Source organism: Rhinopithecus bieti, unplaced genomic scaffold (assembly GCF_001698545.2).
Source record: "Rhinopithecus bieti isolate Rb0 unplaced genomic scaffold, ASM169854v2 scaffold_17010, whole genome shotgun sequence".
In the NCBI taxonomy this organism is placed as follows: domain Eukaryota; kingdom Metazoa; phylum Chordata; class Mammalia; order Primates; family Cercopithecidae; genus Rhinopithecus; species Rhinopithecus bieti.
The window spans coordinates 2,639,720-2,653,382 of record NW_016808932.1 but is presented as its reverse complement, the minus strand read 5'-3'; the positions used below and the strand labels follow the sequence as shown (position 1 = coordinate 2,653,382).

The window sequence follows — 13,663 nt, the reverse complement described above, 5'->3', positions numbered from 1 at the left end:
CCTGCTGATTAGCTGGGACTATAGGCACTCACCACCATGCCTGGCCATTTTAACCATACCTGGCCATTTTAACCTAGCCCAGCTAATTTTTTTTTTTTTAATTTAGTGGCAGGATCTGTGTTTTATTCTTTCAACCAGACTGTGGACCCCACAAGGGCAGGAACTGGGTCTAATGACAATATCAATAACACTAACGCCACCGTTTGCTGAATGCTAAACATGCTACATGCATCTCTGAGTATAATTTCACTTGCTTGTAGGTCTTCAGATACCCCATGATGCTCTGGACAGCCATAAGGACACAATGTGAAGATTTTTTATTGAAAAGTGCAATTGGCAATGCTCTAGAGAAACACATACAATTGCAACTCTCTCATTCAACCATGAAAACTTTTCTGCACAAACAGGACTTTGACTAAGTGTCCCACCTAAGGGAAGAAGACAGTAGGATTAATGCAGAGGACAGGTTCCACCTCCCATCCAATTAGGAACTCTAAAGGGCTGAGTTCTGAACACACTTGGTCATGCTTCGCAAAGCGTGTACTGTCACGCCTGCCTGCACGATGTTCTATGAAAGGGTTCCATGCATAATTCTATTTGGAAAATGCTTTTTACTACCGATCCTCTTGGAGATTCATGTGCCTGTGAACACATTAAAGGCTCTGAAAAGCCTTGCTGTAAAGAAGCAGGTTTAACTTGGTTGATCGATCCCAAATTTCCCCAGTTCATTTGATCACAGAGCCTGTGATCTCATGAACAATTCTGGACATGTTCCTGTAATATGCATTGGAAAACGCTGCCCTGGAATGTTCTCAGCCAGCTGCCACCAAGAAACGTCTGATCCCATTTGGAGACAGATCAGGCTTGAAATGGTCAGAAACTGGTATTCCAAGTTTCCTTCACTCTGGTTGAATCCAAAAGATGACAAAGATGGGTTTGTAGCATGGATGGAAGCAACACATCCTATTTCTCAACTGCTGAGAGAACACACCACGCTAATCCTTGGTGCTTTCTGAAAGAGATGATGTCATCATTGTTTAGCACCACGTGCAAAGTGCCAGGAAAATAATATGGGATCTGGGTCAGACATACCTGAGTTCAGATACCAGTTCTATCATGGACTCACTGTGTGACCTTGGGTAAGTCACTGTACCTTTCTGAGCCTTAAAAATGAAAATTAAAGGCTGGGTTCAGTGGCTTATGCCTGTAATCCCAGCACTTTGGGAGGCAGAAGTGGGCAGCTCACTTCAGACCAGGAGTTTGAGACCAGCCTGGCCAACATGGTGAAACCCCGTCTGTACTAAAAATAAAAAAAATTAGCTGGACATGGTGGAGCGGCCTGTAGTCCCAGCTACTTGGGAGGCTGACGCAGGAGAATCGCTTGAACCCGGGAGGCGGAGGTTGCACTGCACTCCAGCCTGGGCAACAGAGCAAGCCCCTGTCTCAAAAAAAAAAAAAAAAAAAAGAAAGCAAAAAAAGGGGGAATTAAAATGCCTCCCTTGAAGAATTGTTTGAGGAGTGGACATACTATATAGGGGATGCTTGAGGAGAGTTGCTACCGTATTCCTTCCAAGTTATTTACTCCTACTGAAGTAGGAGGTGGAACTCGACTCCAGAAGTGGAGCTGGGACACGGGACCAGACTGAGGACTAGTTAAAACAGGGCCGGGCAAAAGCAGCTTTCTATCAGACGCGCCCACCGGTGTGCCACGTCAATTTACCATTGCCATGGCAACACCTGGGAGTTACCGCCCCTTTCCATGGCAATGACCCAATGATTACTACTCCTTTCCGAGAAGTTTCTGCATGAACCGCCCCTTAATCTGCGTGCAATTAAAAGTAGGTATAAATATGACTGCAAAACTTCCCTGAGCTGCTACTCTTTGTCTATGGAGTAGCCCTGCTCTGCAGGAGAGGTCACGGAGCTGTGACACGGCCTCTTCAATAAGGCTGTTTTCCTTCTACCTCTGGCTTGCCCTTGAATTCTTTCTTGGGCAAAGCCAAGAACCCAGGCGCTAAGCTGCACTTTGGGGCTTGCCTGCCCGGCATCGCTACCGCTGCTCGGCTCACCATGGAAAGGTGGAGGTCTCTCTTTTCTTCTCTGTTTCTATTCCCGCAAAGACTAGGAGTGCTCTTTGGCACAAGGAAGTACGTGATCTGTGGAGTTATAAGACTTCCAAGGACACTACAGGGAAAGAGGGCAGATGTAAAATAAAATTCGTCTGATAGAGCAAAAATCTGAATTGTAAAATCTTGGAAAGAAATGCCATCTCAAAACTTTTCGAATTGTTAACAATAAAACCGAGGCACCATCAGTCTTTGAGAATCTTGTAAGTGCTCTTAAAAGTAGATAAGAAAAAAAAAAAAAAAAAGGTCAGCTGTGGTGGTTCATGCCTGTAACCCTAGCACTTTGGGAGAGCGAGGCAGGCGGATGGCTTGAGCCCAGGAGTTAGAGACCAGCCTGGTCAACATGGCGAAACCTCGTCCCTAATAAAATAAACTAAAATAGGGCCAGGCGTGGTAGTTCTTGCCTGTAATCCCAGCGCTTTGGGAGGCCGAAGTGGGCAGATCACTTGAGGCCAGGAGTTCGAGACTAGCTTAGCCAACATGATGAAACCCCGTCTCTACTAAAAATACAAAAATTAGCTAGGCGTGGTGGCAGGTGGCTCTAGTCCCAACTCAGGAGGCTGAGGCACAAGAATCGCTTGAACCCGAGAGGCAGAGGTTGCAGTGAGCTGAGATCGTCCCACTGCACTCCAGCCTGGGCCACTGTCTCAAAAAATAATAATAAATAAAATAAAATAAAACTAATTAAAAAACCTTTTACCTGCTTCCGGCAGAAACGGCTACACGTATTACCCTTGGAGTACCCCAGCCTTGGGTTGCAACGTGAGCACAATGTGCTTGCTGAGTGATCCTCGGGAAGCAACTAAACGTCTCTGTGCTTCCAGCTCGTCACGTGTGAGACGGAAAGAGGAGTACCAAACCTCACAGGAGTCATGCTGTAAATCCCTGCAACCTGCCAGCTCAGGACCTGGCCCAGGGTGGGCACCCAACAAGGCTGTTATCACTCCCATTATTACGCATTGAGTGTTCGGTTCCTTTTCCTTTTGCCAATACTCTTTCTCCTCTTCTGTCCCACTTTATTTCCCTGTGCCACCTCCCCTACGCTCTTTTTTTTTTCTTTACCATCAATAGGAAAAATCAAAATAAATCAAATCAAGCCAACGCCACGCTCTGCAAGCTCTCAGCGGCTCCAGCGTTTTCAAGGAGCGGGGTCAAGGTCAAAGGGCCCCTCCCAGGCTGCCCGGGCGGGGCTGTCGTAGGATGCTGGTCCCCAGGCTGTGCCGGGGTTCTCCAGGGTGAAACGCAGGGGCGGGGCCGGGCAGGGGCGGGGCGTCGCCGCCAGAGGGGGGTCCCAGCGCGCCCAGGCCTCCCGCAGGCGGGACGCGGCGTCCCGGGGGCGGCTGCGCTGCTCGGCCCCAGCGGGCCTGCCGCGCCGCCGCGGCTCTGGCTGCCTCCTGCATGCCAATTAGGCCCTAATTTGATTTCTGCTCTATCTGTGCGAACCCCATTAAAACCCAATTCCGCTTATTACCAACAGCTTTCTTGCAACGCGACGCCTCTCCCTCCCAGGGCTGCTGCTCAGGAGCGCCGAGGAGCCGGGCTCCGCGCACCGGGCTGGCGGGGACACCTTCGCCGCCCCCCCTGCCCTGAGACGCGCAGGGTCCCCGCCGACTCTCGCCCCGGGGCTCCCCGGGTCCAGACTGGGGCCCAGGGACTGGGGCAGGCTCCGAGTCACCAGTTTCTTAAGAAGCAGTGGAATCGTAGAAAACTGAAATAGAGGGTTGTTGGGAACTCAGAGGTCACCACGTCCCCCCTCCCCACCCGCTGCAGGAATTCTGGAGACGCCTGGGCGATCACCAGACCCCCACCCGCACTTGGGCTGCTCCCAGCGCGGGGAAGTTCCCTCCCTCCTTCCAGGAAGCCTGGCTCGGTTCAACTGTCCGCCCCTCTGCTGTGTGATTTTAAGTAAAGCTCTCCACCTCTCTGAGCCGCTGTGTCGTGTCCTCCTCTGTAAAACAGGACCTTTAGGGAAGATAACCTTGCCTCCTAGGGCTGTTGGGAGCATAAGACGCAAGGAAGCCCTGGAAGAGTGGCACAGCCACCTGATAGCTATGGGACCTGACTTCTGGCTTACCCCTGTAGTCCCAAAACTTTGGGAGGCTGAGGTGGGAGGATCGCTTGAGACCAGGAGTTCAAGACCAGCCTGGACAATATAGTGAGACTCTCTCTCTACAAATATAATAATAATAATAATAATAATAAATAAAATTAACCGGATGGGGTGGTGCACACTTGTAGTCTTAGCTACTCGTGAGGCTGAGGCAGGAGATCACTTGAGCCTAGGAGTTAGAGGCTGCCGTGAGCTATGATCGCAGCACTGCACTCCAGCCTGGGTGCCAGAGCCAAGACTCTGTCTCCCAAAAACGTAATAGTAATAATAAATGAAATAGCTGTGAGAAGCAATGCTGCAGAATCCAGACTACGGTAAGACCAGCGAGGTACTTGCCAAGATGCAAAATGTAAGGGCAAACGAAAAATCTCCATAATTAAGATAAATAATGGCAGGAAGTGGCAGCTCACGCCTGTAATCCCAACACTTTGGGAGGCTGAGGTAGGAGAATGGCTTGAGTCCAGGAGTTTGAGACAGACTGGGAAACATAATGAGACCTCATGTATAAAAATAAACAAATAAATAAATAATATTTTTAAATTTTTGTTTTTTAATTTTTTTTTGAGACAGAGTCTCGCTCCTTGCCCAGGTTGCAGTGCAGTGGTGCGATCTTGGCTCACTGCAACCTCCGCCTCCCGGGTTCACACCATTCTCCTTCCTCAGCCTCCCGAGCAGCTGGGACTACAGGCGCCCACCACCATGCCCAGCTAATTTTTTGTATTTTTAGTAGTGACTGGGTTTCACCGTGTTAGCCAGGATGGTCTTGATCTCCTGACCTCGTGATCCGTCCGTCTTGGCCTCCCAAAATGCTGGGATTACAGGTGTGAGCCACTGCGCCCGGCCAATAAATAAAATTTTCATACAATATTGTTAAAAACTGAAAATTACTGCTAACAAAATCAATGATGAACAAACTATGAAAAAATTAAAGACAGGACTGGGATTAGAGTGAGGCAAGTCAGGTGAAGACTTTAGTGTACAAGGTGGGATCCTGTCTTTCTTTAAAATTTTCATGTCTTGTTCATTGTGGATATTTTGCATTAATTTTTGAGTTTTTAAATGTTGCATTAAATACTGTTTATTTTGATTACTGGGTTTTTGGTGCCCCTTTAACTTTAGCAGCTGAGCCGAGGCTTTGCTCTGGTCCCTGCCCTGGGATGCAGTCACAAGAAAAACCTTCCAGAACCTCAGTTTCTAATCTGTGAAACGGGGCTGAGCATGACTATTTATAGGGAAGTTTTGAGAATTAATAAGCAGACAGCATAATTAATAGTGTCTGCTCTAGAATTGGGGCAAGTTCAAGCCCCATCTCTGCCATTTACTAGTGGGAGGAGTCACAACCTCTCTGTGCCTCAGTTTCCTCATCTGGATGATGGGGGCACTGCCTATGTTTAGTTCCCAGAGGTTACCAGGAACTTAACTATAATAACACTCACAAATTCAGTGCATGCGTGATGCACAGCAAGACATCAGTTCATGTTGCCGCCATTATTATTTGCATAGATATCCTTAACCTTGACCATCCCTGGTATGGCACAGGCCCTCAATAGCTAAAATTCATGGTAATATGAGGATTACTTGACATCATTTTTGCAAGGGGCCTGGCACATAGTAGGTGCTCAGTTGACTGTTAAGTGCTGCAAGAGCAAAGACCACTTCTTTTTATTTATTTATTTATTTTATATATTTTTGAGACAGAGTCTCGCTCTGTCGCTCAGGCTGGAATGCAGTGGCAAGATCCAGGCTCACTGCAACCTCTGCCTCCGGGTTCAAGTGATTCTTATGCCTCAGCCTCCCAAGTAGCTGGGATTACAGGCACACACCATGACGTCCGGCTAATTTTTGTATTTTTAGTAGAGACGGGATTTCACCATGTTGGCCAGGCTGGGCAGAGTCCACTTCTGATTTGTTCCCCATCATAGCCCCTTAATAACCTGCACATAATAGGTCTGCAGAAATATTCAGAATGAATCAATGCAATTGTTAAATGATGCAATACAGTGCACTCCATCTTTGGTTTCAGGAACGATTAGGAAACTTTATTCTTTCAATGACCCACCATCCTTCATCACCCTGTGTAATAATAACAATGCCAATGACCCAGCAGTGCCTCCTTTTACACCCTGTGGAAAGGTCTTGCTCTCTGGACCACGCTTGGGTAGCTTTGATTCTCAAAATCCCCTTCGGAATGACTCCGAAAGCTTTCATGTTTGGCCCCTTGGCCTTGCAGAGAAAGGTAAAGAAGGACGATAGAAACGCACTTCTTCTACAGCACCTGCAGCCAATTTCCTGGCATGCCCAAGGGCCTAAAGCTGCCCCTACAGAAACGTCCTTCATCCCACTGAAAATTGCAGACATGGCTTTGGGAAGTGTGCTAAGGCTGTCCCAGTATTAGGCTTGGGCTAGCCACTTCATTAATGTACTTACCTGCCTGGCCCCTGCTGGCATTTGAGGAGTAATCTCTGGCTCGCCTGGAACTGGCCTTACTTAGACCCCAGGATCTGGCCCTCCCTGCCTCCTTGCCTCCAGCCTTCAGACCCTTGACTTTCAGCAGGGCACGCATACTGTGGGGTTCTCAGACTAGTCTTGGCTTGTGGCCTTTCTTTGAGATTTGGCAACTTGTAGAGGTGGTCCTGACCATTGTGTGTGCTGGTCTGGATCCCCCAGATCTCTCCCTAGACCCTTTTGGGGCCGTTTGCAGGGACCAGCTATGTCTTTGAGGCTATGTTTAAGACAGGAAGGAGTGATGTGGGTAGATGGGTCACCCTCATTCATCTTTTTGTGCCTAAGGCTTGCAATTTCAGATGACTAGCTAGCGTTGTATAGATGAAAGACACAGATGCAAAGCCAGCCCCTCATTCTCTTAGCATTGAGGTCCAATCAGTGTTGATCCTCAAAATATGTGTGTATTAGTCAGTTCTCATGCTGCTGATAAAGACGTACTTGAGACTGGGGAATTTACAAAAGAAAGAGGTTTTTTCGCTTTTTTTTTTTTCAGACGGAGTCTCACGCTGTTGCCCAGGCTGAGTACAGTAGTGCTATCTTGGCTCACTGCAACCTCTGCCTCCTGGGTTCAAGCGATTCTCCTGCCCTTCTCCTGCCTCAGCCTCCCTAGTAGCTGGGACTACAGGTGTGTGCCACCACACCTGTCTAATTTTTTATATTTTTTAGTAGAGACGAGGTTTCACCATGTTAGCCAGGCTGGTCTGGATCTCCTGACCTCGTGATCCACCTGCATCGGCCCCCCAAAGTGCTGGGATTACAGGCATGAGCCACCACACCTGGCCAAGAAAGAGGTTTAATGCACTCACAATTCCACATGGCTGGGGAGGCCTCACAATCACAGTGGAAGGTGAAAGGCACGTCTCACATGGTGGCAGACAAGAGAAGAGAACTTGTGCAGGGAAGATCCTCTTTATAAAACCATCAGATCTCATGAGGCTTATTATTCACTATCATGAGAACAGCATGGGAAAGACCCGCTCCCATGATTCCATTACCTCCCACCGGGTCCCTTCCACAACGCATGGGAATTCAAGTGGGAGCTACAATTCAAGACGAGATTTGCGTGGGGACATAGCCAAACTATATCAATACAAGGGCATTTGATCAGTCAGAACGGATCTTGGCTGCAGCACGGAAGCAGGATCCTGGAAGTCCCCTCCCTGCTGTGCCAGAGCACCATTATCCTTTTAGTTGCTGAATGGTGCAGAGATCCCTGGGGTCTTAGGAAGGGTGGGGGTGGGCTGTCATAGCCAAGGTGGCAGGATGGCACTTAGGGGTTCAGGGAGGCAGTTATTTAGCAAGTGCCACAGCCAGATGTATTCCACCATTAGAATCATGTCACTGTATCAGTGCATCCCGGTGAATGTCAGCACTACCTCTAACCATCAGGGCTGACATTACTCCTCCCCGACCAGATCCTGAACCCCATAGGGTTGGGGCTGTGTCGTACCCCCTTCAGAGCCCAGCATAGGGCCCCCCAAAGAGCACACACACTGTACGTGTTTGTTGAAGACAGAGGGATCCAGGAGTTCTTGGACATTAATGAAAAAACCTGGGCTGATGACACTCCATGATGATGCCTGGAGCAAGTTAACTATCTGCCTAATTATCCTGCTGACTTGCTGGCTGCCTGTTTTTTAAAACAGCTAGAAGTTTGGGGTTTCAGGATTCCACTGTATTCGTTTCAGTGTCTTCTGCAAGGAACTTGCCTGTATCATTTTGAAAGCACAAGAGAGTCTATCCAGTGAATTTTAACATGCACTATCTGGGTCATCTTGCAACCAACGCTTTTCTTCATTCAAATAATGATCCCAGGCCAGGCGTGGTAGTACACACCTGCAATCCCAGCACTTTGGGAGGCTGAGATAGGTGGATCACTTGAGGTCAGGAGTTCTAGACCAGCCTGGCCAACATGGTGAAACCCTGTCTCTGCTAAAAATACAAAAACTAGCCAGGCGTCATGGTATGTGCCTGTAATCCCAGCTACTTATGAGGCTGAGGCATGAGAATCACTTGAACCTGGGAGGAAGAGGTTACAGTGAGCCGAGATCGCACCACCACACTCCAGCCTGGGTGACAGAGTGAGACTCTGTCTCAAAAAAAGAAAAGAAAAATGATCCCTTTATAGGGTGTATTCATTTCACTGGGCTGCCATGACAAATGAACACAAACTAGGTGTCTTAAAACAACAGACATTTATTTTGTCATAGTTCTGGAGGCCGGAAGTGCAAAGTCAAGGTGTGAGCTGGGTCATGCTCTGTGTGAAGGCTCTTGGTGAAGATCCTTCCTTGCCTCTTCCAGCCACTGGTGGCTCCAAGATGTTCCTTGGCTTGTGTCTCCTTTGCTCCAGTCCCTGAGTGCATCTTCACGTGGGTGTGTCAAATCTCTCTCTGTCTTTTTCTCATAAAAGACACTTGTCATTGGATTTAGGGATCCAGGATGATTGATATGGCTTGGCTCTGTGTCCCTGCAAAAATTTCATCTTAAACTCTAATCCCCACGTGTTGAGGGAGGGACCTGATGGCAGGTGATTGGGTCATAGGGGTGGTTTCCCCTATGCTGTTCTCGTGATAGTGAGTAAGTTCTGAAAAGATCTGATGGTCATATAAATGTTTGACAGTTCCTCCTTTATGTACTCTCTCTCACCTGCTGCCATGTGAGATGTGCCTGCTTCCCTTCCACCATGATGGTAAGTTTCCTGAGGCCTCCCCAGCCATGCAGAACTGTGAGTCAATTAAACCTCTTTTCGTTATGAATTACCCAGTCTTGGGCAGTTCTTTACAGCAGTGTCACAACAGACAAATACAATGATCTCACCTCAGGATCCTTAATTATACTGCGAAGACCCTCTTTCCAAAAGAGGTCACATTCACAGGTGCCAGGTGTTAAGATGTGCACACAAGTTGGTGGAGGAGGGGGGCATTGAGTCACCATTCAAGCCCATTGCAGAGGGACCGAAACCTTGCCTATCTGGTTCATCTGAATCCCATGCATAAGCACAGTGCTAGGCACACGACAGGCACTCGATGAGTCAGGGGGACCTAGAGTCAGAGAGGGAAGGAGATGTATGCTCTTTTTTATCTTATTTATTTTCACTGTACGCTTTCTTGCAATGCTTGAAATTTTTTCACGTATATATGCATTACCTATTCAAATAAAGAGACACTGAATATACATACACTAAAATTGTTTTTTGGCTGGGTGCGGTGGCTCACATCTATAATCCCAGCACTTTGGGAGACTGAGGTGGGTGGATCACCTGAGGTCAGGAGTTTGAGACCAGCCTGGCCAACATAGTGAAACTCCATCTCTACTAAAAATACGAAAAAAAAAGTAGCTGGGTGTGGTCGTGGGCCCCTGTAATCCCAGCTACTAGGGAGGCTGAGGCAGGAGAATCTCTTGAGCCCAGGAGGTGGAGGTTGCAGTGAGCCGAGATTGCGCCATTGCACTCTAGCCTGGGTGACAAGAGCAAAACTCCATCTCAAAAAAAAAAAAAAAAAATGGCCGTGGTTGCACATGTTCATGTATTTAATACCACCGAATTGCATACTTAAAACGGTTCAAGTGGGCCGGTCGCAGTGGCTCACGCCTGTAATCCCAGCACTTTGCGAGGCCGAGGCAGGTGAATCACGAGGTCAGGAGTTTGAGACCAGCTGGCCAACATGGTGAAACTCCGTCTCTACTAAAAACACAAAAATTAGCCAGGTGTGGTGGCGCATGCCTGTAATCCCAGCCACTCAGGAGGCTGAGGAAGAAGAATCACATGAACCCGGGAGGCAGAGGTTGCAGTGAGCTGAGATTGTGTCACGACACTCCAGCCTGGGCGATAGAGTCCATCTCAAAACAAACAAACAAACAAACAAAAAAACGGTTAAAATGACCTGGCATAGTGGTACACACCTGTAGTCCCAGCTACTCGGGAGGCTGATTGCTTGAGCCCAGGAGTTCTGGGCTGTAGTGCCCTAAGCCAGTTGAGGATCCACAGTAAGTTCAGCATCAGTGTGGTGACCACTTGGGGGTGGGTGACCACCAGGTTGCCTAAGGAGGGGGGAACTGACCGAAGCTGGAAACAAAGCAGGTCAAAACTTCCATGTTCATTAGTAGTTGAGATCTTGCCCCATGAATAACCACTGCACTCCAGCCTGGGCAATGTATTGGGAACATATCTCCTAAAAAAAAAAAAAAGAAGAAGAAGAAGATGAGTTAAAGTGGTGTGTTTTGTTATGTATGGCTTACTAAAATTAAACATGCAAAAACATTTTATGTGTACCTACTATGTGCCAGGCACTGTGCTAGGCTCTGGGTATATAACAATAAGCAAAGTCAGATGCAGGCCCTGCTCCCATGACACTTTCAGTTTAGTGGGGCAAAGGGGAAAGAAATTAGCACTCTAACACATCACATGATCAAAAGCTGAGATAAGCGTGCTGATGGAAAGAGCGTACAACAGATTGCACCTGTGCTGGGGACCAGGCATGCTTACCTGAGGAAGTGATGCTTGAGCTTCACAGAAAGGATATGCAATTTACCTGCAAGAAGAAGGGAGGTAGACTGGTGCCGTCAGAGGCAAGGGGCAGAGTCTAAAGAGAAAACTGGAGGAACTGGTGGGGTTAGGTGGGCCAGGTCGTGCAGGCACGGGTGTGCTGGTAAATGTTTAACAACCAGCTCCCCAGAAAAAAGCAAAAAGGCTTGGATTAATGTTTGCCAATTTCTGTAGTGTAAATACTCCCATTGTGGCCGATTCCAAGTCACCAACGTGACGTCAAGCAGCTTGCAAAATTTCTGATAATTTGACAATCTGCTCTGACAAATGGATACATGTGCACTCCAGCAGACGGCACCCAGCCACAGAGAAGAGTTGAGCCTTCCTGCTGAAAGCAGCGGGGCAGCTACTAGTGTAGTGAGTTTGGAGGCGATGAGGGAAGAGGAGGTCATGCATTTCCTAAACATCACCCTGGCTGCAGTTTAGAGAGCAGCTTGGAGGCAGTTAAGGCAAGGGGGGCACCTGGCTATGGTGCTCAGATTGGTCCAGGTGAGAGATCAGGGCTTAGATCAAGGTAGTGACGTGAAGATGAGAAAGGAGGATGGATTTGAGAGATGTGTAGGTGATAAAAAGCACCTGTAGGTCAGGCACGGTGACTCACACCTGCAATCCCAGCACTTTGGGAGGCCGAGGCAGCTGGATCATCTGAGGTCAGAAGTTTGAGACCAGCCTTACCAACATGGTGAAATCCCATCTCTACTAAAAAAAAAAAAAAAAAAAAAAAAAAAAAAAAAAATTAGCTGGGTGTAATGGCGCACACCTGTAACCCCAGCTACTCAGGAGGCCAAGGCAGGAGAATCCCTTGAACCTGGGAGGTGGAGGTTGCAGTGAGCTGAGATTGCACCATTGCATTCCAACCTGGGTGCAGAGTGAGACTCTGTCTCAAAAAATAAAAATAAATAAATAAATAAATACAAAGCACCTGTGTCATGTGGGATATTGGATATGGTTGAGAGTGCTTTGTGGGAGGGGCTGATATTAAGAATGATAGCTTTTCTGTTCAGACGTAACTGCAGTTGACCATCTATGACCACTGTCACCTCCCAGCAGTGCTCAGCAGCCTTTGAAAGAAGCAGCTGGCTCTGGGAAGAGCTGGGTGGTGCAGAACAAACTCACTGACTACACTCTGCGTTAAACATGCAGAGGGCACACAGGCACTCAGCAACCCACGTGGGGTTCCTCATTTCTGGCTCCAGGGGAGTTGCTACGAAAACGTACAGCCTCCTGTTTTAAATTCCCTGGTCTGACAGTCAGCAGCCAGAACAACTGAAGGGATATTTGCATCTCCAGCCCCTCCCTCTCAAATCCCTAACCAAATGCAGCCTTGCGTGGTAGGAAAGTGGCAGTTCCATGACAGGAGACCCAGCAATGTCTTTAGCCACCATGTAGCCTTCAAACCTCAATTTCTTCATCTGAAAAATGGGGATGATAATAATATTATCAATCATATTACCTGTGGGCCAGGGGTGGTGGCTCAAGCTTGTAATCCCAGCACTTTGGGAGGCCAAGGCGGGTGGATCACTTGAAGCCAGGAGTTCAAGACCAGCCTGGCCAACATGGCAAAACCCCATCTCAACCAAAAATAGAAAAATTAGCTGGGTGTGGTGGCACAGGCCTGTAATCCCAGTTATTTGGGATGCTGAGGGATGAGAATCTCTTGAACTCGGGAGGCAGAGGCAGCGTGAGCCAAGATCACACCACTGCACTCCAGCCTGGGTGACAGAGTGAGACTCTGTCTCTAATGATAATAATACCTGTGGCTATAGATGGAATGTTTGTGTCTCCCCAAAATTCATATGTTGAAGGCCTAGTGTGATCGTATTTGGAGATGAGGCCTCCTAGAGGTAACTAATCAGGTCATGAGGGCAGAGGCCCTGTGATGAGATTAGCATCCTTTTGAGAACAAGAAAAGAGGCTGGGCTCGGTGGCTCACACCTGTAATCCCAGCACTTTGGGAGGCCAAGGCTGGTGGATCACTTGAGGCTAGGAGTTCAAGACCAGCCCACCCAATGTGGTGAAACCCTGTCTCTACTGAAAATACAAAAATTAGCCAGGCGTGGTGAGTCTGGGAGGCAGAGGTTGCAGTGAACCAAGAACGCGCCACTGCACTCCAGTCTGGGTGACAGAGTGAGACCCTGTCTCATTTCTCTCTCTCTCTCTGTCTCTCTCTCTCTCTCTGTCTCTCTGCAGTGTGAGGATACAACTGGGAACTAAAGCTGGAAGATGCCAGACATTCAGCAGGGAGTTCCCTCAGCAGCAGCTGGCTAACTGGGGAACTGAAAGTCACGAGGTGCTCGTTTCTGATAGCTCCATGAAAATCCGTTCTGGGTCAGAAATCAATTTTTGGAGTTCTGAACATGCAGCTTTTCTCGTGGGCCC

The 13,663-nt window shown here is 48.2% G+C and overlaps 1 long non-coding RNA gene across 1 annotated transcript; it reads right to left on the bottom strand.

The window, feature by feature from the left end:
* Positions 1-376: 376 nt before the first annotated feature.
* On the bottom strand, positions 377-3,037 carry LOC108539281 (uncharacterized). The gene is made up of 3 exons (XR_001888318.1): positions 2,827-3,037; positions 2,070-2,184; positions 377-1,012 (listed from the first exon to the last, which is right to left on the bottom strand). It is a non-coding gene; the product is annotated as an uncharacterized LOC108539281 (long non-coding RNA).
* Between the last annotated feature and the right edge of the window lie 10,626 nt (positions 3,038-13,663).